Below are 22,559 nucleotides of genomic sequence, written 5' to 3'. Positions count from 1 at the left end.
CTGTAGGAGCATCTCCACCCCCATCTTTCAGCCCGGACACTGAGATCCAGCACTGAGGGCCTTCTGGCGGTTCCCTTATTGCGAGAAGTGAGGTTACAGGGTAGTGGCACATGCCCTGTGGAACGCCCTCCCTTCAGATGTGGAGGAAATAAGCAGTTATCCTATCTTTAAAAGACATCTGAAGGCAGCCCTGTTTAGGGAAGTTTTTAATATTTAATGTTGTATTGTTTTTAACACTTGATTGGGAGCAGCCCAGAGTGGCTGGGGAAACTCAGCCAAATGAGCGGGGTATAAATAAATTATTATTATTATTTATTAGAGAGAGTTAACTGTGCATATAGCTGGCTGCAAATTACAGCATTGACATTCTGGAAGGATTCTGCCCTTCTCTGCTGCCCTCTACCAAATAGCCTCCCCTCTACTCCCCACCCCCAACATCACCGGGGGCTACCCCTAGGTCTCAGGTTCAGGTTTCTGAATTAGTCCCCCAAATCTATGAACTACACTTGAAAATAGTTCCCATAATTGCCAAGTGAACTGAACATGAATCAAGTTCGTTTTGGGGGTAAAACTTCGAATGTTTTCTGGTCCATCTTCAAATCCGTTCTCTTTCATTGTTTGGTTGGGTTTTTTTACGCTGTGGATTCTTTGGACCTTAAAGCTTAAAGATAATTGTTGGGGGAGATAAATTCAGCCTATGGTTCTCGAAGCTTTATCCCCATGGACCAGTTGAAAATTGTGGAGGATCTTGGTGGACCACTTAACAATTTTTCTGCCTGCTGTTAACAATTGAATTGCTGTGTGCCAGATGCTGTACAAATTTTCATTGCTTCTTTTATTTCATATATATATTATTACAATATGAATTCAACAGAAGCAATAGAAATATGAATATTTAATCCACTGAATGTGCCATCCCCAACCACAAATCTACAGATACTTATTTATTACATTTATATCCCACCTTTCCTTCAAGGTGGCATACATAGTTCTTCCCCCACCTCCAACTTATCCTTGCAACAATCCTGTGAAGCTTTTCAGACTGAGAAAATGTAATCGGCCCCAAGATCGCCCAGTGAGCTTCATGGTCGAGTGGGAACTTAATATGCCACAGACTACTTTGATGAATCTTGTAGACCATTGGTGGCCAATGGACCAATTTGGGAACTTCTGAATTAAACCATTCACGTTGCATTATGTGTGTCATTGTTTTCTTAGTCGTCCGAAGTATGCTTTATGCTTCAGCACTGCAGTTTGTAAGATGCTGATTTTTGTTTTGTTTTGCTGATGAACATTTGGAGAGGGCTATCGAAGGCTACTAGCTATGAAGGCTATTACGTAGCTCTGCCTCCACAGCCGAATTGAATGCCTGTTTCTGGAAACCACCAGTTGCTGTAAACCACACCAGTTGCTGCTCTAGTCCTGCTTGTGAATTTTCTTTTTGGGCATCTGGCTGGCTTCTGTGAGAACAGGATGCTGAACTAGATGGGCCACTGGCCTGATCTCCAACTCATCCTATGTTCTTATGCATGAACTTGAATTGATCTGGACCACTTTACTTTGCAAAGGGACAAATGTGAACTGAAATATGTCCTTTTGGGACATATTGATTTTGGGACATATTAGAATTCATTCTTTTTTTTAAAGATGAACTTCTCAAGCTCTGCCAAGCTGAAAGGGCAAGGGGACGTGGTTGTATTTCTTAGGTAACAGTTTCAGATGTGATCAAGTCATTGATTAAGCCAGTGTTAGCAGGTCTCCCACCACTACTACAATGAAATAACCACCCAGGATCTAGCCTTATGACCAATATTTTCTGGCAAGAACAAACATAGGCAAACTCAGCCCTCCAGGTGTTTTGGGACTACAACTCCCATCATCCCTAGCTAACAGGACCAGTGGTCAGGGATGATGGGATTTGTAGTCTCAAAACATCTGGAGGGAGGGCTGAGTTTGCCTATGCCTGGGCTAGAAGTCCTCTGGGAGTTTGTCTTAAAGAGGCAGCCACATCGACAGACATTAACCATCTGGAGGCTGCAGGGCAAGAAAGAATACAGTTGTTGTCATCTGTGGTGGCTACATGGTTCCCCACTCATCTAGCTCTGGGCTTTTTCTAAGACTGGGGACGGGAAAATAGTGCAGATCCCTAAGGCTAGATCCCGGAGACTAGTATGGGCACTGGTTAGAGCAAGTGTCCGAAGTCAGCTAAAACCCAGTGCTTGTTTACTGAGAAGACTGTCCTAGGTAAAGGTAAAGGTACCCCTGACCATTAGGTCCAGTCACGGATGACTCTGGGGTTGCGACGCTCATCTTGCTCTATAGGCTGAGGGAGCCAGCATTTGTCCGCAGACAGCTTCCGGGTCATGTGGCCAGCATGACTAAGCCGCTTCTGGTGAAACCAGAGCAGTGCACGGAAAAGCCGTTTACCTTCCCGCCAGAGTCGTACCTATTTATCTACTTGCATTTGACGTGGGCAGGAGCTGGGACCAAACAAGAGGAGCTCACCCCGTCGCGGGGATTTGAACCGCCGACCTTCTGATCAGCAAGCCCTAGGCTCAGTGGGTTAAACCACAGCGCCTAGTATGTTTGATAGAGAAGAAATTTGTTCAGTTTACGTGTTAATGCAAAGCTCCTGAACTTGCAGTTGCTGATCTAATGCAGCAAAACAAAGCTCTCATTCGAAATGCGCCCTTCTATGAATTTTGCAGCACAGTTCTCAAACCAAAGAACATTTGGCGAGGATTGTGTGCACATTAAAGAAAAGTGCACCTGTAAATGCATGTATGTATTGGTGAAAATAAGGTTAAAAATGAATACTTTTAGGAGCGAAAGGCATGGAAGAATGTGAAATTGTTATTTACATTAGGAGAAATATGTATGAAGATGAGTGCGAATCTTTTGGTGGACTTTATACAATTGAAATGTATATGAGGATATAAGGAGCAAATTGAATTTAAGATTGGAAAAATCTTAAAAACAGTGGAAAATATGCTGGGCAAATTCATCCATCCCTTTCGCTCAAGGGGGTTTACTCCTACGTAAGCCCATATACTAGTGAGCAAATCCGATTGATCTCAGAGATGCCTGCTTCCAAACAAAGATATATAGGAACAGGATGCAGATGAGCTTATCAGTTCCTTGAAATTCAGAGTTTTGTTTTCAGAAATCTGGAAATCAGCTGCAGGACAGCTGAAAGAGAAAGTTGCTTCGCCGTGCAGGAAATAATGACTTTTAAAAAACTGATAGCCAACTTCTGAAGCCTGGTTTCATTAAAAATAAAAAAGTGATTCATTTTGGTGCCGTTTCCCTTGCAATTTGTCATACTATCTTGAAGATTCCCGGCAAATACACAACCTCTCTCTCTCTCTCTTCCTGGTTGCTGCCAAGCCTGATGCAGCTGGCCAGCTGCCATGTTTGTCAGGCCACACAAAAAACCGGGAGCCCTCTTAACGCTCACAGAGCAGATGCTGTGGCAGTAGCTGGATCCGGTGATCATGGAGACGGTTGCCATGGAGGCTGTTGCCATGGCGCCGTTTTCCTACATTGGCAGCTATGGGAGAGGGGAAAAGATGCAAAGTAGCATCTAAAAAGCGGGGGAGGACAACATGAGACGTGTGGGAGGCTTCTCGAAGGCAGATACTTGGGAGAAAGTTTAAATATGCACATCTGAAATGCTCTCTTTTGGTTGTTTTAGGCCATGTGCCTCACATTCCGAATGTGTAATTTTAAAATAAATAAATCTCTGATAGAGCACAAGGGTCACATTTCCGAATCAGACCAAAGGTCCAGAATTCACTGCTAAAGCAGGTTAGAACTCAAGGTATCAGTCTAGGGAATGAAGGAGTTTGTCAATTCCAGTTTCTTTCTTTCTTTCTTTCTTTTAGATAATATTTATTCAGAATTTTGAAGATTACAAAGAGAAAAAAGAAAAAAAGTAAAAAAGACAGAAAAAGTACAATCATTTTAAAAAAAGAGAAAAACACACAAAAAACAAAACAAAAAAAAACAGATTAAACCTTTACATAACTTTCTTCCTTTACTTATTTCCTTGACCTCCTCACACCTCCCATTTTTGTATTCTAATTCAAATTGTTATTTCATTAAATCCTTCCAACCTTGTTTTTATCTTAATAATTTGATTTAATATATTGTAGTTTTACGTTCACTCTTTTGTCAATTCATTTTTACTTAATCCTTTATATCATTTCTACCAAAGCCATATAATTTTCTTTTTCCAACATCTTTCTAACAATCCTTAATTTTACAATATTTTTGAAGATATACTTTAAATTTTTTCCACTCTTCTTCCACCGACTCTTCTCCTTGGTCCCGGATTCTGCCAGTCATCTCAGCCAATTCCATGTATTCCATCACTTTCGTCTGCCATTCTTCCCGGGTGGGTAGATCTTGTGTCTTCCAATACTTTGCGATGAGTATTCTTGCTGCTGTTGTGGCGTACATAAAAAAAGTTCTATCTTCCCTTCGCACCAATTGGCCGACCATGCCCAGGAGAAAGGCCTCTGGTTTCTTCAGGAAAGTATATTTAAATACTTTTTCATTTCATTATAGATCATCTCCCAGAAAGCCTTAATCCTTGGGCACGTCCACCAAAGGTGGAAGAATGTACCTTCATTTTCTTTACATTTCCAACATTTATTATCGGGCAAATGATAGATTTTTGCAAGCTTGACTGGTGTCATGTACCACCTATATATCATTTTCATAATATTCTCTCTTAAGGCATTACATGCCGTAAATTTCAAGCCTGTGGTCCATAACTTTTCCCAGTCAGCCATCATAATGTCATGTTCAACATCTTGTGCCCATTTAATCATAGGAGATTTAACCATTTCATCTTGTGTATTCCATTTCAACAGCAAGTTATACATTCTTGATAAATTCTTAGTTTTAGGATCTAACAATTCTGTTTCCAATTTTGATTTTTCCACCTGAAAACCAATTTTCTTGTCCAGATTGTAAACCTCCCTTATTTGATAATAGTGAAGCCAGTCTCGTACTTTATTTTTTAAACTGTCAAAGCTCTGCAATTTCAATTTATCTCCCTCTTGTTCCAAAATTTCCCAATATTTCGGCCATTTGGCCTCCATATTGAGTTTTTTCAGAGCCTTAGCCTCCATTGGCGACAGCCACCTTGGCGTTTTACTTTCAAGCAAGTCCTTATATCTCATCCAGACATTAAACAGTGCTTTCCTGACAATATGGTTTTTAAAGGCTTTATGTGCTTTAACCTTGTCATACCACAAATATGCATGCCATCCAAAAACATTATTAAAACCTTCTAAATCCAAAATGTCCGTGTTTTCAAGAAGCAGCCAATCTTTCAGCCAGCAAAATGCGGCTGATTCATAATAGAGTTTAAGGTCTGGCAGGGCAAATCCACCTCTTTCTTTAGCATCAGTTAAAATCTTAAATTTTATTCGAGGTTTCCAGTTTCTTATGACCAGAGCACGTAACAGTTTTGCGCAGAGACCTGCATTGGTTGCTGATTTGCCGCCAGGCTAATTTCAGCATGTTACTATAAGTATGCAAAGCCCTTCAGAATTTGGGACCAGTTTACCTGTGAGATCACCTTACCCCATACATGCCCCTTTGACCACTTCAATTTGCAGTACTTGCACTCTTACATGTGTCATTCAATTCCTGTCTAACACTTGTAAGAAATACCATATTTTTTGCTCTATAAGACTCACTTTTTCCCTCCTAAAAAGTAAGGGGAAATGTGTGTGCGTCTTATGAAGTGAATGCAGGCTGCGCAGCTATTCCAGAAGCCAGAACAGCAAGAGGGGTCGCTGCTTTCACTGCGCAGCGATCCCTCTTGTTGTTTTGGCTTCTGAGATTCAGAATATATATTTTTTTGTTTTCCTCCTCCAAAAACTAGGTGCGTCTTTTGGTCTGGTGCATCTTATAGAGTGAAAAATACGGTAGTTCTTTTAGTGCGGTAGCGCCTACACTTTGGAACTCCCATCCTATTGACACCAGGCAGGCGCCTTCACTGAACTCTTTTTGCCGCCTGCTAAAAGCGTTTTTGTGTAGGCAAGCCTCTCCAGATATGTAGAATGCTGGCATGTGCTTCAGTCTGATTTTTAGCTCATCGTTGACTGCAATTACTATTACTGAATTTTTAAAATAGTTGTTCTTAACTGTGTGTACTGATCGTTTCATTGTTTTGTTCTTTTTGTAAACTGCTTTGAGGTGTTCTTGTTTTTTTTAACGACCATAAACCTTTTAATGAAATATATAATGTATATTTTTATTCATGCCATTTATGCAAAGGTGTGCATTTCGACAGGCAGTTTATAGTTGTGAGAGTTTTAGTCCAAAGTATCTGGAGGGCCCCAGGTTTGCAAAGATGGCTCCAGTGTTTTGGTTGTAGATTTTTTTCCCCCCACCCCCTGCCCCTGTCCTGATCACGATGGAAATAGCCTGAGGGCTGGAAAAGCATGAAGGCAAACAGCTCATGGTTGGGAAGCAGGAAGGGCACCCAGCCAGGAGATGACAGCATCATCCAGCACTGTCTGGGGATTAGGAGAAACTTGCATCTCGGAGGGTGCCTGCAGCCTGAGTCAACACCTCGGCTTTCTGACTGGCTGCTTCAGCGCAGGCACATCTGAGGCATCCTGAGACTTAATTGCTTCCTTCCAAATAGCCACCAACATTGTTTTCTGGATACGTCTGGTGTACGCCAGGACGTCAAAAGAGCAGGAAGAATCTGTGGCTTTCGAAGGAGGATGCATCACAAGAGCCCCAGCGGTTCAGGTGCTCGAAGCAAGATTTATTCTGGGCCTGACTGTGTTTCGAAACAAATCCCTCTGGGCATTTTCTGCAGCGTATTCTCATCAATCCTCGTCAGCTGCTATGGGGACTCCTGCTGGGCTTTCAGAAAGAGGAGGCCTTGTTTTGGTCCCAGTGGTAGAACACAGAAAAAAACGGGTCCTGGGTGGGGTGGGGGAGACTGTAGCTCAGTGGTAGAGCATCTGCTTTTCATGCAGGAGGTCCTAGGTTCAATCCCCGGCATCTCCAGATACGACTAGGAGAGACGTCTGCCTGAACTGATGTAGCGTTGCTGCCTGTCAGTGTAGGCAGTACTGAGCTAGATGGGCCAACAGCCTGACAGTTCAATATTACAATTATTTTATTATTTATTAAATTTGTATAACCACCCTTCATCCATAGCTCTCAGGGCGGTTCACAACATAACATTAAAATACAGTGGTACCTCGGGTTACAGACGCTTCAGGTTACAGACTACACTAACCCAGAAATAGTACCTTGGGTTAAGAACTTTGCTTCAGGATGAGAACAGAAATCGTGCGGTGGCAGTGGGAGGCCCCATTAACTAAAGTGGTACCTCAGGTTAAGAACAGTTTCAGGTTAAGAGCGGACCTCCGGAATGAATTAAGTTCTTAACCTGAGGTACCACTGTATAAAATAAACACAAAATACATAATGAAAAACAAAGACAACCCAATAATCCCCTCTCCCACAACACATTTAAAAGGGCATCAGTTGTCAATCAACCCAAGGCCTGGTTGAAGAGGAACATTTTCACTTGGTGCCTAAAGGTGAATAATGAAGGTGCTAGGCAAATCTCCCTGAGGAGAACATTCCACAAGCAGGGAACCATGACAGAAAAGGCTCATTTTTGTGTTGACGCCCTCTGGATCTCTCATGGAGAGGAAAAGATGAAGAAGGGGCTCAGAGGATGATCTTAGGGTCTAGGAAGGTTCATATGGAGCTAGACGGTCCTTGAGGTATTGTGGTCCTGAGCTGTTTAAGGCTTTATAGGTCCAAAGCAGCACTTTGAACTGGGCCTGGAAGTTAATTGGCAGCCAGTGCAGTCGGGCCAGGATCGGCGTAATATGCTCAAACCGCCTTGCCCCTGTAAGCAATCTGGCTGCCAAATTCTGCACCAGCTGAAGTTTCCAAACTGTCTTCGGAGGCAACCCTACATATAACGTTACAATATTTTTATTTATTAAAAAGGAACCGGCTAGCAGGTGATTGGGGTAAGACCTTTAATCAAGACCTGCTGCCAGTTAGAGCAGGTGATTTTGGAAAAGGTGGACTGATGGTCTGACTCTGTAAAAAGCAACTTCAGATAGGTACGGAGCCGAGCTGAAATGCCCCCTGCCTTATTTGCAGGTAGTGATAATGGGGGGAGGGGAGGATGCTGTGGTCATTTCACCACAGCAGTGACAGTGGCTGCTCTTTCTCCCCCAGAATGCCGTGGGAATCATGTTGTATCACCACATAACATCTTTCCCAGAGAGTTCTTCACAGCTTTAGTTCAGATTTAGAGATCATTAGGAAAGGGACTGAGAACAACACTGACCATTTCATAAAGCCATTATTCAAATCTGTGCTGCCGCCCCATTTGGAATAACTATGTGCAGTTCTGGTTGGGATGTTTTAAAGCTGGAAAGGTTTCGGAAAAGGGCATCCAAAACAGTTGCTGCATTTGGGGCTTTTTAGTCGCGAGTAAAGAGGGCACGTAATAGGAGTGTATACAGTTAAGCGTGGTGTGAGCACAGTTTTTCTCCTTCTCCCGTAAGACTAGAACTCAGAGCCATCCAATGAAGCGGAACGGCAGAAGATTCCAGGACAGACAAAAGGAAATACGGTACTTCTTCACACAACACACCGTTAAAATGATGGAATTCAATACCTGGTACATGGTGACAGCTGCCAGCTTTTGTTGTTGTTTAGTCATTTAGTCGTGACCCCATGGACCAGAGCACGCCAGGCACTCCTGTCTTCCACAGCCTCCCGCAGTTTGGTCAAACTCATGCTGGTAGCTTCAAGAACACTGTCCAACCATCTCGTCCTCTGTCGTCCCCTTCTCCTTGTGCCCTCCATCTTTCCCAACATCAGAGTCTTTTCCAGGGAGTCTTCTCTTCTCATGAGGTGGCCAAAGTATTGGAGCCTCAGCTTCAGGATCTGTCCTTCCAGTGAGTACTCAGGGCTGATTTCCTTCAGAATGGATAGGTTTGATCTTCTTGCAGTCCATGGGACTCCCAAGAGTCTCCTCCAGCACCATAATTCAAAAACATCAATTCTTCTGCGATCAGCCTTCTTGATGGTCCAGCTCTCACTTCCATACATCACTACTGGGAAAACCATAGCTTTAACTATACGGACCTTTGTTGGCAAGGTGATGTCTCTGCTTTTTAAGATGCTGTCTAGGTTTGTCATTGCTTTTCTCCCAAGAAGCAGGCGTCTTTTAATTTTGTGACTGCTGTCACCATCTGCAGTGATCATGGAGCCCAAGAAAGTAAAATCTCTCACTGCCTCCATTTCTTCCCCTTCTATTTGACAGGAGGTGATGGGCCCAGTGTCCATGATCTTAGTTTTTTTTATTTTGAGTGTCAAACCATATTTTGCGCTCTCCTCTTTCACCCTCATTAAAAGAGGAGAGCGCAAAATATGGTTTGACACTCAACATAAAAAAAAACTAAGCTTAGATAGCTTTGAAGGTGGATAAGGCCAATTCACAGAGGATAAGGCCAGTCAATGGCTTCTAGCCACAATGGCTATGTTATGCCTCCCACCAGCGGAGACAGGATGCTCCTGAGTGCCAGCTGCTGGGAATGGCTGGTGTGTAGAGTTGCTGTTGAACCCAGACCCTGCTTGTGGGCTTTCCATTGTGGCACCCGGTTGGCCACTGTGAGGACAGGATGCCACACTAGATGGGCCACTGGCCTGGCTCTTCTTAATGTGTACAGATTGCAAAACCCAGCTTTCTGTAGCTCAAGGCAATGGCTGGGTTTAGAATTCATCTTTGTGTGTGTTTTAAAGGGCAGATTAAACACGCTGTGTCACCTTCCTTTCTCTCTTTCAGTGATGCTTGTTGGTTGGGAAGGGCGGAGAGGAAGCCAAGATTAACCCCGCGATTCCTAGCCGCTCCCTGTCAAGGGCAATCACATCCGACACTGCTCTAACTCATTACCGGCTGGCTGGCGGAGTGCCATAATAGCGGGGATCATAAGCAATTTGCCCGGAGTTGATGTGTCTGTTGCGTGTGATCCCATTGCAGGGAAGGGAGGTGGAAGAGTGCATCTTGTTGAACTGGGGAGACAGTCGCGGTTTCCCTGTCCCCCATCCACAACCAACATCTAATGATTGAGCAGGAGCTGAGAAGGAGCAGTCAAGGAGGGAGCTGGAACAGGATGCAGGAGCAAGGAGGGCCCACCAGAGGCAGAAAGGCTTATCTCTTCAACACCAACCTCTTCTCTTCCTGGCAGCCTGCTGGGTAGAGAGCATATGCTTTGCATGGGTAAGGTGCCATGTTCAATCCCTGGCACTCCCAGGTAGGGCTGGGAAAATGCAGATCCACACCATCCAGTGTGCATGATTTCACCAAAGGAATCCTGGGAACTGTAGTTCCCCCTCGCAGCTATAGTGCCCTGGACCCTGAATAAACTACATTTCCCAGGATTCTTTAGGGGAGGTCATGTGCACTGGGTGTGCTTTAAAGGTATGGTGTGGACCTGCCCTTAAATATTCCCTGCCTAAAGACCTGGAGAGCCAATGCCTGCCGCCATAGACAATCCTGTGCTAGATGGACTCTGAAGAGGGCAGCTTCCTATGTTCCTATGTCTTAAGGGAAGGGCCATAGCTCAGTGGTTGAGCATCTGCTTTGAACTCAGAGGGGCACAGGTTCCATCCCCCACATCTCTAGATCGGGAGAAACCCAGGCCTGAAAGCTGAGAGAACTGCTGCCTGTCAGTTCAGGCAGTGCTGAGCTAGATGGAACAATGGTTTGACTGGATACCAGTCTCATTCCTATGGGTCACAGAATTGTAGAGTTGGGAGGGACCCCGAGGGTCATCTAGTCCAACCCCCTGCAATGCAAGAATCTTTTACCCAATATGGGGCTCGAACCCACAACCCTGGATTAAGATTCTCATGCTCCACCGATTCAGCTAACCACATTGTTCTAAGCTTTGCAACAACAACAAACAAACAACAACAACAACATCTGAAGGTAGCTCTCTTTAGGGAAGCTTTTAATGTTTAACAGACTACTGTATTTTAATACTTTGTTGGAAGCCGCCCAGAGTGGCTGGGGAAACCCAGCCAGATGGGTGGGGTATAAATAATAAATTATTATTATTATTATTATTATTATTATTATTATTATTATTATTACAACACGGATTTGTTGCACTTCAGCAACAGAGCGCTAAGTCATTCTGCAAACCTGCAGTTCCAGAGTGTGCATTTGAATCCCTTCCACAAAATACTGGCAGTCTTGGGAACACGCTCAGTTCAGCAAGCCTGTAGTCTCTTCATGCAGGGAAGCCTTTCCTTCATAAACAGAACATGTTGCTTATGTGCTTTACAGCAGTGGAGGCTGGGATGCATTGGGACAGTTAGGGCAGAAGTTAGGGAAACCAACAGTTTAACTACATGCTGTGTGGAGAAGTAATTTCTTTTGCCTATCAACATTGCCCTCAACATTCAGCTTCTTTGGGTGCCCACAATTCTAGACTTATGAGAGAGGGAGAAAAGCTTTCTCTGATTTCTCCATGCCATGGATAATGTGACAGATGTCTCTCATGTGACTAAAATTCCCCAATTCTGCAGCGTGTCTTCGTAAGGGAGTTGCTTCATCCCCTCAATCGTTTTGGCTTCAACGCTGAGACTAAGGAGCAGGAAGCTGGCATGCAGTGCCAACGCCTGGACTGGATGCACGTACAGAGGTTGACTGAAGACAGATTGAGCTTGGTGGGGGCAAAGCCCCACCTGCCCTGACAGACTAGCCACCACTGATTTATCTCATTTTGCCATCCAAAAAAAAGTTAGAAAAGGGAACAAGGGATCACGAAGGAGACTACCTGGAATGAAAAAAATTCTGCTGGAAAAGCCGGGCGACACAGAGGCAATACAGACTTTTAAAATGTTGCGAACACAGATTTCAATGTTAGTTACGCAAGAAATGGAGCAGAAATTTAAATATACAAGACAGAAACACTTTGCAAATAAACCAGGCAAACTGTTAACATGGAAAATGAAAAGAAAGAAAGGAAAACTAAAATTATAAACAAAATAAATATGGGTGGCAGAACAACATATAATGAAAAAGCGATGAGACTGGAATTTTGTAGGCATTGTTCTAAATCGTATCAAGGCAAGAAGGAGGATGCTGGAGAAATGGAAAGCTATCCAAAAGAGATACATTTAACAAAAGAACAAGTGGAAACGCTAAATGTTCCAGTATTGATAATGGAAGCAGAACAGATGATGAAAACAAGCGAAGATTGATAAAGTTCTCGGACTGGATGGCTTAACTGCTCTGTATTATAAAGTGTTCAGAGGCCGGTTGATACAACCTCTGCATGTGATTTTGAACAACGTAATAAATCGGGAATTCTGCACATGCTCAAAAGCACTTGGCACTGTGTGCCGGATTTTTTTTTTTGCAAACAAAGATAGAACAAACGCCTCAAACTCCCTCTACTTTTGCTCCCATGCGGTGCTTTTACCACCACCCGCAACCCTGTTTGTCTGCCTCTCTCTAGTTCCTTCCCTGACACCACACTTCCTCTTTGCAAAACCATGTCGGTGTCGGCTCGCACGATCCAAACTTGGCTCGCACGATCCAAACTAGCAAAATGCCAAATGGGGAGAAAAAGCAACACTCTTTTTTCCGGAGACAATGTAATAAAGTGGGCAGGGCTTTGCAGATGCTCTCTCAGCCGGTCCACGGCAGGAGAGTGTGGCAGCTCTGAGCTGACAGTGGCACCTCCCACACAATCGGTGCCTGTAATTTATTTTGTGGCATTATTTTTTTTTTAACAGAACATGCAAATCTCTCTCGCGTGCTCCTTTTTAAAAGAAGGGTGTTTGTGTGTGTGTGTTGTTTTGTTCAAACGTCTTTCTCTGTTTGTGGGTACCTCCAGATTTTCAAAAACCAGCCGAGATGAAACGGTGTGGAAACATTGTCTCTGGATGAGCTGGGAGAGAGATGCCCTCGACGTCTCACATGATTTCCAGGCTTGGGAGGACAAAAATAGCAGAAAGAAGGCATCTGCCCAAGAGAAACACTTGCATTATTCTATTTCATGTGCAGGGCCCTGCCAGTGAGATGGGCGAGAAAGAAGGCAGCTCGCATTTCTGCAGGGCATCTGCTCTTTGCCTCTTATTTTTGGAAGCAGTTTCAAAAGGGACGGCTCCGCTGTGGTCAGGGCTTGCGGCTCCCTGTTGCCGGTGGGCAACAGGCGAAGCCGTAGAGCATGAGTCACTTTTTTTGCTTGTTCTTCTGTAAGAAGGGAGAGAAAAACCACAGCCATGCAGTATCTGCCTTCCAGTTCCACAAAGGTTTTCTTCTGAGAAAGAGGCTCTCATCTTTCTGCCTCATTCTCTGGGTCCTTGAGAATGTCTATAAAATTTTGGTGGGGCCACATCTGACCACACGATTAAATCACAGTTATGGCACTTTATCCTTCGAAGAATGCTGGGAGCCGTAGTTTGCTAAAGGATGCTCAGAGCAGTTAGGAGACACACACCCCCGTTCCCTTCGCAGAGCCATACTTCCCAGAGCTCCCTGGATAAAGGGGTGGAGTTTTAAACCAATGTGGCCCTTCCCTTAAGACATAGGAAGTTGCCTTATACAGAGTCAGACCATTAGCTCAGGATAAGCTTGCGTTGGTGGGCAGTGGCTCTTGGGGGTTAGGGGGCAGGGACTCTTTAAGGGCAGACCCACACTGTGCATTCAAAGCACATTGCACATCCAATGTACATTTAAAGCATGTGACCTCTCCCCAAGAATGCTGGGAACTATTGTTCGTTACTGGTGCTGGGAACTATAGCTCTGGGGGGGGAAACTACAGTTCACAGGAATCTCTGGTTGCGGGGGGGGGGAGCTATGTACTTTAAATGTTGCAAACTCGGGATTGGGGTGGGGGAAGCATTCCTGTTAGGAGGCAAGGTTACACTGCCATGTTTCGTTGCAGTTCCCACTTGAGAGCGGCAGTGGGTGCCCTTGGATGGATTGTGGGCCTTGGCATTTGCCCGGTGGTGCCTACTCCCAGCACCCACACTTAGGAACTTGTTGGCTACAATAGTTAAGGAGGGAGCCTCCCAGTTCTGAGGCAGTCTACCTCTGAGGTGTTGAGATGCTGCGGACATAGTTCAGATGATGGCCATCACCTTTATGCTTTGATAGTGAGCTTCCCAGATCTGTCTGTCTGGGCATGGAATGTCAGGAGCTAGATGGGTTTTGGTGTGAATCCAGCCAACCACTCAGCACAGGGAATATGAAAAGAAGTAAGTGCTGTGGTGTTGGAGATGCTAAAATAAATGCCCAGCAGATGGAATCACTCGTTTCCTCTCTTTCTCACTGGATGTTAGTGAATTCTTCCACTTGCGTTATGGGAACGAAACGGAGGAGGCCGGCTACATTCACCTAGACCGCAAGGCTTGTCCCTGTTCTGCTTTTGGCTTTTCCAAATCGGCTATTGTTGAACGAAACCAGATCTCTCCTGTATTCCGTATGTAATCCAGAGCGTTGATTAATAACTGGGAGCATTTCCTCCACTTTTGATGTTTGGGGCTTTATGTGTCAGGAAGTCAATTTGTTTTGGTGCGGAGAGTCGTTTTCTTGGTGGCATGGGGGGCTCAGGAATGCCATTGCACGCTCAAGCAGACAGGGAGCAAGCGCCCTCACCTGTTGGGCTGTGGATCTAGGCTTTGCACTGTCGGAGGGAGGCAGAATGCCTCATGTTGAAACTACAGGCGCTTCTGCTCAAGGATGTTAGCAGAGTCACTTAAATAATGCAGACAGAGTCCAGAGAAAAAAGAAATCCTGTTAACACTTTTGTTGAGGAAATGGGGGTGGGGAGAGTGTGTGATTCGAGGAGGAATAAACAGAGAAGTTTTGTCTTTCTTACTTCAGGACCAGTGCATGGCAGGAAGATGTTCTACTAAAATGTGCAGAGGAAAACTTCCTCAGAACTACACAGCCAATCAGAGCATGTGCCTCAGTAAAGATCATTCCCCTCTGCCTGGTTGCTAGGTAACACCAGCACCATGTCCCCCCTTTGGCTAGTTGACTTTAATACTAACAGAACTAACTTCTAAGTGACATACAGGATGATCTCTGCTGTTGCCCTTCCAGCAAAGGAAACCAGATGAGGAATGAAATAGACAGTAGGCCAAAGGCAATTCTGACTGGAAAGAATGCCTGGCCAGATTCTGCTAGGCCAGGAGAAGACAATATGGTGCCTTCCAGCTGTAGACTGCAGCTCCCATCGTTCCTGGGCATTGGCCATACTGGTTGAGGCTGATGTTGTAATCCAAAACATCTGGAGGGCACTATGTTGCCAGCCTAGGCTTTTGTGAAGCCCATCTGGGACTGCATGCCTAGGAAACACGGTTTTCAGACATCCAGGACTAGTACAGTGGACATATTAGAACTCCTGGGAACCAGTCACAGAGTCTTTACAGGATTAGACCTAACAGAAGATTGATTTCAAGAATGCGGGGACCCTGATAGGGCTAAGAAGCAGAGAATATGACACAGCACGGAAGGAAAACCTGGAACACTATGGTAATTGCAGGCCAATCAACAAGAGTGTTTAAGCAGTTTAAGCAGGGATGGGGAACCTGTGCCCGCCAGACGTTGTTGAACTCCAATGGCCAGGGATGATGGGAGTTGTAGTCCAACAAAGTCTGGAGGGCACCGTAGGTTCCCAGTCTCTGGTTTAAATGCAAGGCGGTCAACACAGTGCTCTTCAGATGTGGTCGGGCAACTTCTATCATCTGTAGCTATTGTCTGTGTTGCTTGGGACCGAAGCGAGTTGGCTCTCAGCAACATCTGGAAGACATGATGTGTTTGCCCAGGATTTAAAGGATCGTTTTCAACCATTTAATCCAAATCACTTATTGCCAGCATGATAAACATGTGAGCAATTGCTTCCACCACAAACACACACAGAGATAAATGAGTTTTTGAAGGAGGAGCACGGGACATCTGCCAAAAAATTCCAAAGCCGTCAAGATGGGATTTTTTTTTCATTTGTACCAAAAACTGAACATTGCAAAAATAAAAATAAAAAATTAATACGTCACCGAGCAGCAGATGAGTTCAAACAAAGGGTGCTTTTGTTGCCAGCCAGCCAGCCAGCCAGCCAGCCAGCCTTGAACATAGGAAACTGCTTTGCACTGAGTCAGAAAATTTGTCCATCTGGGTCAGTATTGTTTGCACTTACTGGTAGCAGCTTTCCAGGGTTTCAGAGGTTTCCAGGTTTTCACCCTACCTGGAAATGCTAGAGATTGAACCTTCTGCTTGCAAAGCAGATGTTCTAACCATTGAGCTGTGACCCTTCCCTGAAAACATGGGAACACAGGAAGTTGATTTATACAGGGCCATTGGTCTATCTAGCTCACTATTTTCTACACGGACTGGCAGCAGCTATCCAGGGTTCAGACAGGGGACATTCCCAGCCTTATCTAGAGATGCCGAGAATTCAACTCGGGACCTTCTGCATGCAAAGCAGGTGCTCTACTGCTGAGCTAAAAATAATAAAAAAGAGCTCATAAAATGCTCAACAAATAGATCGCCTGGAGAGGCCCAGAGGGCGCTTTTATCTTTGTTCTAAGGAAACCAAACTCCGGGTATGTGGAGGAACCCCTGAAACGTCTAACCACTCAAAGAACGGGGTGTGTATGGCAGTATCTTCACAATCGTGATTGTTCTTTGGATTGAACTCTCTCAGGGTTTACGTAACCAGAAAACCTTTGAAGACAAGGTTGCAAGAGAAAAGGTGTTCAAAGCACGCAAGGGAGAGATCGGATGTCGTATTTACACTCACGTGGCTCCGCCTTACAGTAGGTGCTGGCGTGCTGGCGATGAAGCACATACTATTCAGGTGCTGATTCACCTCCACGAGCGTGTCCAGGATGTCTTCTCCTGTCCCGAGGCAGATTGTTTTGTCTGCTGGAGCAGAGATCCGGGAGAGAGGAGAGGTCACGGCTCTGAAAGACCCAACTCTTCCTGCTTTCTCCAGCTTCTTGGATGGTGGGGAAACAGGGGTATCTTTTGGGTCTTGGCCCATCTTGATTAAAAACAAGAACCAACGGTGGAAGCATCTTAGCCATATCTGATGGGGAATGCGTTCTTCTGTACAAGGTACAACAATAGCTCCTTTGCTTGTTTCACAAGGACGCCTATTCATTTGAAATGACTTAAATTAAATGTGTGTTTTGTGTGTGTGCTGATGGAATCACTCCCTGTAATACTGAACTCTGGTGCTGAGTGCCAATGGTTATGCAGGTAAAACTGAATCCCATAGAAACAAAGATGTATTTAGGGGAATCCCAAGGTTTACAGAAGTACAGAAAACAATTTGGGGAAATAAAAACCTAAGGGAGCAACTCCTGCCTCCCCTAAGCAGCCCAGTAAGGACTGAACATGCTCGGTAACTACAAAATGTTGCGTGTGTGTAATGGGTGGGAATGGAATGTAGAATCCTGGAAGAGGCACCCTGAACAGGAGATTCAGCAGTGCAACATTTTGTTGCAGATCCCACTTCTCTCTGACTTTTCTGATTAGCTGCTCAGGGTTTAAGCTTGACTGTTACAAGTTGCTGAAGGGCAGGTTGAACAAGTTGTCTTCTTGAGTATTAGTTACATGTTGGGAGAGTGTTGTTGCTCTGAGGTCTTGACTGCAGCAGAGGTTCTCAACCTGTGGATCCCCAGATGTTGTTGGACTACAACTCCCATCACCCCTGAGCTCTGGCCTTGCTAGCTAGGGGTGATGGGAGTTGTAGTTCAACAACATCTGGGGACCCACAGGTTGAAAAAGGCTGCTAGGAATTTGGTTGACTGCCTTGAGAACAGGATGCTAGGCTAGAAGGTCCGCTGGCCTGATCCTGCAGGGCTGTTCATACATTCTTAGAAGCTAGCAGAAGTCTCTGTTTATTTTAGCGAGTTATCCCTGCTGATATTCTGGCTGTGCGACTCTGAATCTTGGCCCGTTTCCCAAGGGGTGCTGTGGGTGGGTGTTTGCTAGTAACTCAGTGCCAGGGATTATCAGCTGAGGTGTATGGAGCAGATAAAGGAAGTGGGGTGTGTGTGTTTTGAGCTCCCTTCAGCTTGAGCAGAGGGCAAAAGGGCCTCAGCAGAAGAGGTTCCTTCTCTTGCCCTCTCTGACCTTGCAGCTCTGGGATTCAGCAGGCTGTATGTCTTTGAATACCTGTGTTCCTGGAAACCACAGGAGGGGAGAGTGCTGTCGCTCTGAGGACCTTCATTTGGGCTTCACATATAGGCATTTGGTTTGCCAATATGAGATCAGGAAGATGGACTAGAGGGGCTTTTGATTCAGTAGGCTCTTCTTATATGTCTCTGAACTTGCTCCCATTATCCCCAGCCAACATGGCCGATAGTCGGGAACAATAGGAGTTGGAGACACAACAACAACAGGAGAGCCACAATATAGTATTGCTGCTGCTGCTTACCTATCCATGTTCTGTGCCTGGTATACAAGCACCTCTGGACTGGAATTCTAGCTCAGTTGGCTAGAGAGTGGTGCTGATAATAACAAGGTCACAGGTTCAATCCCCACATGGGACAGCTGCATATTCTTGTATTGTAGGGGGTCGGACTAAATGATCCTCAGGATCCCTTCCAACTCTACAATTCTATGTATTTTATGATTCTATGAAACAGCTACTGCTCCAGAAGGTAGGCCCGGTGAGAGCGATGAACCCTGGTTAAAGTTGCCTGGAAAACCCCCCACAAATCTTTGAGGAAAGTCTTGCTGTGTGGAACTGTGATGCTGGAACCGATCAGGGGGTGGGGCCTGTTTGGTGCCGGGATACTTCAAAACCTCGGCCTAGACATTTTGCAGGCCCCTTTTGCTCTTCCCAGCACAGACCACAAGGCTAAGAACTTTCCCCACAGAGAGCTGGGCAAGTGCTTGGTTGCCCATACTTCCTTCCAGGTGCCAGTTTAAGGGAACGCTTGGCCAGCTCCGCCGCAGGAATGAGCTCTTGGAAAAACATTCGTTTGGGGTTTGTCTGTTTGGCTCACCCGCATTTCCAGGGATGAGTGAATTTTGGGCCACACGTTTTGGCCTGGGAATGCTGCCCTCTTGAATGCTTACTGGATGTTCGTATTCTTTTCCTGTGGTGTGTGTTGTGTGTGTGTATGGTTGTGCTCTCTTTCTCTCTGTGTGTGTATTTGTGTGTGTAAATGGCATATAACCTGTGGACCTTTGCTCAGAAATATTACAGGATGGCAATCCCCGGCTGCAAATAATAATAATAATAATAATAATAATAATAATAATAATAATAATAATTATTATTATTATTATTATTATTCATACCTTCAGAATGCAGAAAAAACAGCTGTCCAAAGTCCTCTGTGGATGCCCTTGGCCCAGACACGTGGCTGAAAGCAGATGTGCAGTTAGTTGAAATTAAACACTGGACTTATGAGGGACAGACTTATAGGGGCGCCTTCCCACCCCAATCTTTCGAGGGAAGCATGTGTTTTGCTTGGCTCCTTTCAAAACGCAGCGAGACAACCATTGTGGTTGCTTCTGCCCAAGCCTGCCGTGCCTCTGCTAGGATGTTTTTCCCCTCAGCATGTCTTTGGATACCTATTGCTGAAAATCGACACATGAGGAAAGTAGCTCAGGTCCTGCTTGCCAGCTTCTGAGAGGCGTCTGGTTGGCGTCTGTGAGAACAGGAGACTAGGCCAGATGGGTCGCTGGTATCATCCAGAGGGGGGTCTTCTTAAGCTGCCTCTTGAAAATGTCCTCTGCCAGTGAGTCTATTGATGAGAAAACATCTCTCTGAGCTTCTTGTCCCTTAAAATGGGTTGCACAGCACATAGTTAAACTCTGGAACTCACTGCCACAAGAGGTAGCGACAGCCATCAACCTGGATGACTTTAAAGGAGGATTCGACAAATTTATGTAGGATAAGCTTCTCAGTGGCTACTAGCCACGATGCTGTTATTTTAGCTCAGGGGGTGCTGCAAACCACAGGAGGGGAGACTTGCTGTGGCACCCAGGTGTAATCTGTGGGCTTCCCATTAGGGCTTCTTGTTGGCCACTGTGGGAACAGGATGTTGGACCAGATAGGCCACAGTCTTGTGGGGCTCTTGTGTTGTTATGGGGTCGAGTGGGGCAGGGGAAGCACTCGAGCAAGACACCCTCAGGAAACCCCTTAAGCCACCAGGAAGTGGTCTGAGGCAGTAAATCTGTTGCTGGTGCGTACCACTTCCAACAGCAGGTGAGGGCTGCCATGATAACTCAATTCTTCCATACAACACAACACAAAACAAAGCACAACACAACACAACACAATGGAAGCATCCATTCTCCACACATAGAAAGCTAGCCATTCAGGGAGAATGCTGTTCTAGAGCTATTCACCTGGCATGCTCTTTTTCTGCATGGAGGGATTCTCTCTCTGTGCAAGAACATAAAATCACAGAAGCCCACTGCGCTTTGCAGTCTGAACTGGTACAATCCTGACACAGGCTTACCCCCCGTCAGCAAAGACTCCCTCGCTCACCCACTCCCACCCACCCCCAAACTCCTTTCATGCTGTAGTTACCAAAGCCTGGAACGTTGCCCATAAAAGAACTGCTATCCAATTCTCCCGAAGGAACACGCTGGAGGCTTTTGGCTTCCCGTATTTCCAGAGCTGCGAGGAGATTTGACCTGGAAATTCCTTTCTTCACATTACTGACTGGAACGCCAATGTTTTCCACTGCTTAATTTTAAGCCTCTTCGACCCCCAGTTAAGAATATCAACATTGCTTCGGTTGTATGGGGCCAATGGCCCACCTTGTCCAACATTCCTTCCCTCACTTGGTGCCTCCAAATTTGTTTTGGACTACAACTCCCATTCGCCCCAGCCAACATGGCCAGCGGCCAGCAAGGATAGGAGTCAGAGTCCAACAACATCTGAACCGTTTTGGGGAGGGTTGTTCTGACGCTATCAAGTGTGTGGATTGGTGTTCTGCAGCAACTTTAGCATATTGTGCAGTAGGTGTGGGGAATCTCAGGATGTTACTGAACTAGAATTCCCATCATCCCTGGCCATTGGCCATGCTCGCTGGGGCTGATGGGAGTTGTAGTGCAGGAGGGCTGACTATTCGCCACAGCCGGTGTGCCGCAGCAATGTGTCGGTTCTCTGGTCGGTTCGCGAAGCCCTGTGGACTGGATGATGTGGGGATCAATCTTCATTGGGGTTGATGCTTGGAACAGCTTGATCATTCAGTATCCTTCTCCAGCTGGATGAGTAAGTTTCTGCCACAGGTGTCCATTTTGATTTATTTTAAAGCTCATCCTCTGTTGTTGTTTTTAATGTTTTGTAACTGGTGTTTATTCTTAGCTGTTTTTAATTACATATTGAGCACATACATTTGGGACATGTATGGAAGGCAATTAATTAAATAGTATTCACAAAATAATAAAATCACTGCCATCTTCATCCTGATAACTTTGGCTCTCAGAACCTTATCAGGAAGCTTTGCCTTCTCATTACACCTGAACCTGCGATCATTGAGGTTTGCTTCTTCTCCCTGTCATGAGCTCCATGCGCCATTGAGGAGTTGGCAGCCCTAGATGCTGGCGGAGGAGGATGTATTTTGGAATCTTGACTTTTAGGCCTTGCATTTGCTGCTGAGCCTGCATTGCTTTTTTATTAATGTTTAATTGTCATAAAATGGTTCTAAAACGTTTAAATGGTCTGTTGACTGCAAATAGAGAAATGGCGGTGGCGATGCTGTTAGCCAAATATAGATCTCAGCCTTACTTGCTAGTTAAGGATTGTTGCCTTGTGTTTTGGGAGAGGAGTTTTCACGCTCCCCAACAAACCACAACAACTAGCTGCCCATAAGCTATTAGGAAGAACTTCCTGGTGGTGTGAACTGTTCATGTCAGGAAAAGACTGGTTGTGTTAGAGAGGTAAGCAGAGGCTGGATGTCCACCAGTATCCATGGCTTTCCTGAACTGGTAGAGGGAGTTGATTTTTGATGTCCTTTCCAACGCTATTATTCTGTAAGGTATTCAGAAGTTGGAGAAACGGGTCATCATTTGGCCCTGTCTCCATGTGCCCCTGCTTTCAGCCTTCCTGGCTTTGGGCCTGATAGTCATATACTTGTCAACTGTTCTGATTTGACCGGGACATCCTGGAAGCCATCCTGGCTTCTGATTGGATCTTGAGATGTCTCTTTTTGGCTCCTGTGCCTCTCTTTTCCCACCCACCCTGCCTGCCTCCCCCTGATGCTTGCCCACCCAAAGTGGAAACACAACAAGTGCCACTTCCAGCTCTTCCTCCTCCCCTATAGAGATACGGAAGAATGTAGACCGAAGCGCTGCTAGCACTTCCGGCCTCCAAGAAAAAAATTGGATATCCACTCTCTCAGTGCAAAAGTGTGCCTTGGAGAACGGGGGAGTGGTTCATCATCGAGTGGCTAAGAACTGGAGTGGTGCCATTTTGTACCATTGATATTTGGAGTTTTCAAATTGTTTACCGGAAGTTTAGGTTGCATTGTGACTCTACACCTTTCCCTAT

The 22,559-nt window shown here is 45.3% G+C and overlaps 1 protein-coding gene across 3 annotated transcripts in view; it reads left to right on the top strand.

Moving 5' to 3' along the window:
• The window catches only part of ACAP3 (ArfGAP with coiled-coil, ankyrin repeat and PH domains 3), a 160,903-nt gene that overhangs the window by 46,579 nt on the left and 91,765 nt on the right, over positions 1-22,559 (top strand). The window lies entirely within an intron of this gene.

The sequence above is a fragment of the Podarcis filfolensis genome (assembly GCF_964270895.1).
Source record: "Podarcis filfolensis genome assembly, chromosome: 8".
Classification (NCBI taxonomy): Eukaryota; Metazoa; Chordata; class Lepidosauria; order Squamata; family Lacertidae; genus Podarcis; species Podarcis filfolensis.
This window is presented reverse-complemented; position numbering and strand designations above follow the sequence as displayed.